We start from the raw sequence: 5,009 nt of genomic DNA on the forward strand, positions 1-5,009 counted from the left end.
AGTTATTCTGAAAATTAAAGAATGTGTAGTGTTTTAGAAAAATAATCATTGCATTGTTGTTAGTTCTTATTATGGTAACTCATGATTTTAGGGTAGAAATATCTAACTTTTGTAAATATGGCAGCAATGATATGGATGTGCAACGATCCAGCTATAACAATGATAAAAACCATGTGAATGGAGGTTTTGCTATATGAGCCTGAATACTTTCTGAACCAAGTTTATTGATTTGCTTAGAAAAAGGACACACACACACACACACACAATATGTGTTGATGGTACAGCAGTGCCTTATGCTTTCGAGATAGTGCAGCACCACATGAGACACAATCTCAGACCTTTTGCTTTAGTCATTTTTCAAATAGCAAGGACTGTGAACCTCCTGTCTACTTCCCATATAGCTAGTATGGAAATTATACAACATTCCCAGGTATTGTTGCAATGGTTGCTTCCTAACTGTTTGTCTGGGCTACTGACATCTAACCTTGCTCCTCTTGATATCTGTCTCTGAGTAGGGAGGATTACCATGTACCACCACATCTAGACTTTACTCAAATGTTCTCAAGACCTGCTTAGGAACAAGAACATCTTAAAAACCAAGGGAGAAGCTCACTCTAATCCTTCTAAGAAGAATTAATATTTTGTTATTTTAGAGGTCAAGGCCTACTACTCGAAGAAGAATAGTAAAGAACAGGGACTTACTATTATGCATTTGTTGAATTTATCATCCGCTCTAGAATAATAATCATGATACATCCTGATGTTTATCATGTTTCTGTTTTCATCACTTTTCCTCCTCTTCCTCCTTGGGATTTATGTTGTTTAGCTTTCTGTCAGTCACCTGAAGGCCTCTCTAATAATGTCCCAAATTAAATTAAATGTAAGTGAAGGCATGCCTTCCTAGGTGATTGCAGCTCAGTCCTTTAGCCTCCTTCTAACCTATTTGTTGTCTTTAATTCCCTCTAATGTGCTATTTTGGGGCTGCTACCTCCATCTTTACTCCTCCCTCTGCCTATGGCCTGAAATCCCTTTTCTGTATTTGACACATTTATGCTCAGAACATACTCTATATCTGCAAGTCTCTTCCCCCCTGTCAGTAGTCAGTTTTGTGCTTTGGGAAGTACATGATCTCCTATCAAAAATATTTTGAGCACATTTGTGAAGATAAGACTGCCTCTCAAATTTTATGATTACAATAATAATGTTTCACATTGATAAATTATAGATAGAACAAGTCAGTTTATTCTCCCACCAGGTTTCTTAAAACTGTCCAACAGTAAGAGAAACAACATAATGATTTTGATTTCCCTCATCAGGGATATGCACTAGCAGGGGTTGAAATATGAATATTAATTTTATTTAAAAATGAAGAAATGGATAAACCAAGATCTCTGTGTTATATAGCAAATACCCTACTGCTAATGATGGCTCTGATGAAACACCTCTCAATACTTCAGGCATGTTGATTCTGTGAACACACGAGTTCAAAGATCGCACAATGCCCACTGAGTTTGACAAGGCACTAATGACAGCTGCCTTCTGGCAATGCTACCACTGACTTGTTAAGAATAGCAGGAAAATAGCCATAGAAGTTTTCTAAGTGTATGAATGGCCTCCAATAGGAAAACAGGGAGAGCAAAGAGCTGCGTCTGAGTAAAAAAGATAATGATTATAATCGACTAACTTTTAGAAGGAACAAGGTCAGCTACAACTTTTCCTTTCAGATTATCAGGCAATTGATTTTCTGTAACATTTTCAGAAGATCTCTTTCTTCCCAAAACATTAGGAGGAGACTTAAAAAAAGAATCTACTCCAAAATATGTGACATTAAAACTAGAGATTTGTTGAGATTTCAGAAAATTGTTTATTATTACAAATGATGATAATAAGAATTACAATATAATGATGAAGTGTACACATATGTAAAAGCAAAGGGCAATAAGAATTGCAATATAATGATGAAATGTACACATATGTGAAAGCAAAGGGCTGGTGATGGTGGCTAAGCTATGCTTATTTATTAACACAACCAACTGAAAACATAATAAACAACTGAGATACAAGAAATTTGATAGAAAAGGAGTTCTGAGGCCTATGCTCTTACCCACTGGATAACATTGCATCTCTTGCATATTGCATCATAGTTGTAGAGAGATATGCATTTCCATGTCAATACCCTTCACAAGGTTGCAATCTCTTTGAGATCAGGCATTGTACTTGTCTACCCCTGAATTCCCCAGAACCAAGCAGAGTGCTAAACACATGACTACTTAAATAACTGGATAATTTTTGGATAAGTATCCCAAAACTAATTGAAGTTGGGCATAGATGACTCATGTCTAGATACTCAGGACTGTGATATAAGGATCTTAGCTGTGAATATATAACAAATTTTAGAAGAGCTGCTCTTCAGGATATTAGTCATAATTGCCAATTAGTTCATTATATCAATGGCAATTTGTTCATCTCATCCTTTCTCCTATGCCCTTAAGATACAGAAAATGTGTACCAAACAAATCACTAACCCTCAAAGAGTAGGTAGCTTGAAAAAGACCAACTGATTTCTGGCACTAAAGAAAGCAAACAGAATACCTCCATAAGTGAAGTAAGCCAGGCCCAAAGAAACATAGGTCCCATGGTTTCCCTTATTTGCAATATCTAGTATATGTCCGAGTCAAGCAGAAAAGGTCAATAAGGTGATGTTAGGGAAATGAACCCTAAGATATGTGCAACAATGAGATGTACAAGTCGTTATGTCAAAAACGAACTTTTCTACTTTGGTGCGCCGGGGATGGGGAGTGGATGGGAAGGGATGGGAAGGGGAAACAAAGGAGGAGCCTACAATGCTTGATAAGAAATGTACTCATTATCTTGCCCGTGTAATTGTAACCCCTCTGTACAGTATTTTCACAATAAAAAAAAGAAAAAAATGTAAGAAGAAATAGATAAAATTAGAAAAAAGCTATCAGCAATGAGCCAATAATAAATGATTTGATACAGCTATCTAGGAAAACTAAAACTTTTTTGTTAAAATTACAATGAAAATTACAAAAACAAACAAGAGAAAAAACAAAAAAATTCCAAAGAATGAAAAGAAGTCTTACCCAAATGATTTATGCTATGAGATAATTTGAGGCAATGGTTAAATAAAACAAGAAATCAAAGAGAAGGTGACAGAATAGTAGAGATTAAAATAGAAGGTATATGTATGTAACTGTAACCCCTCATACATCATTTTGACAATAAAATTTTAAAAAATAGAAGGTATTTACCAAAAGAAACAAATTATCAAAATGATATCATTTAGAACAACCAAAATTTGAAAAAAGCAAGAATGGATGATGCCCATCCACATGAAGGAGAACACGTTTATACATAATCAAACAAAGAAAATGTTTTCTTCATTATATATATATATATATATATAATATTTATACATATTACATATATTCTTTTCTTATTTTTGGTGCCAGTCCTGGGGGATGGAACTCAGGGCCTGAGCACTGTTTCTGAGCTTTTTTGCTAAAGGCTAATATTCTACCACTTGAGCCACAGTTCCACTTCCAACTTTTTGGTGATTAATCACAGACAAGAGTCTTACTGGTTGCTGGTGGCTCATGTCTGTAATCCTAGCTACTCAGGAAGCTGAGATCTGAGGATCATGACTTCAGAAGCCAGCTCAGACAGAAAAGTCCCTGTGAGACTTTTATCTCCAATTAGCCACTCAAAAACTGGAAGAGGTGTTGTGACTCAAGTGGTAGAGTGCTAGCCTTGAGCACAAAGAGGCTTAAGGACAGCACAGAGGTCAGGAGTTCAAACCCCATAACTGACAAAAAGTCTTACAGACTCTTAATGGGTTGAATCAATATGGGTTTGAACTGCAACCTTCAGATCTCAGCCTCCTCAATTGCTAGGAATACAGGCATGAGCCTGGCCAGGTTGTATTTTTATTGCAATATGCAGATGGAAATAATCTAGATATGTATCTCTGATTAACAAGTAATGATTTAAATTAGTGGTATATTACATAAATGAAAATAATTTAGTGTTGTGCCTTTAGAAAATTAAAAAAAGAATTAGTAGTCCATATTTGCATTACTTTCATTATTGATTGTTTATAATTAGTTACTGTATATATTTATATGATTAATTATATAATAAATTCATGTGAATAATTTTGGCATATACCTTTGGTTGCATTTATACTTCAGACAGGACAAATCTGTGTGACTTTTGCATTACATAAATTATTTGATTGAAGTGATTATTATGGTTACCCAAACAAAATGTGTTTGTTCAAATGAGTCCAGAGAGTAAATTTATTCATTCGCTCCCATTTTAAACTGTCCAAGGCAGAGTGCAGAGTGAAAATGCAGTCAGTGTTTGACATTTTCAAATATATTTTCTATGCATTCTATACAAACAATGGTCCGCCATAGTGCTGACCTGAGATTTGGACCATGAACCAAAACTCAGTGTGGAGAGGTTCATGTATTGTCCACATGAAACCACTGGCAGTTTGTCAATTGCCTTGGTAGTACTTGTTACAGCCAGCCCTTTCTTGTTAACCAATAAGGATTGTAACGGACACACGTGTGTGCTTGTGAGAACTAGGTTATGTTTTCCTCCTTGCAGAAACTATATTTATGTAAACTGAAACTTGGCTTGAAAAACTACTGGTATTATGGCTATGATGGTCTACATTTCTTTTTATACAGTACATGTTAATTACTTATTCAGTGTAAAATATTTTGAATTTTTCTTCCTGTTTCCTTGACTTGTTGAATAATTTCATCATGAGGATGTTTTTGAATCACATCTGTGCTCTTAGATTTTCATTTAATGTATATGTTCTCAATATTGGTGCTCCTCTTTCTTGTTTCTAGATTCCTAAAACATATTTAGTAAAGATAAATTTTAACATACTGGTGATTTTAGTCAATCTAATTCAATGCCAAATTTTGGACAATCACACGTGGTTCTTCTTCTTCTTCTTCTTTCTTTCTTTC

The sequence above is a fragment of the Dipodomys ordii genome, unplaced genomic scaffold (genome assembly GCF_000151885.1).
Source record: "Dipodomys ordii isolate 6190 unplaced genomic scaffold, Dord_2.0 Scaffold51, whole genome shotgun sequence".
Taxonomy (NCBI): Eukaryota; Metazoa; Chordata; class Mammalia; order Rodentia; family Heteromyidae; genus Dipodomys; species Dipodomys ordii.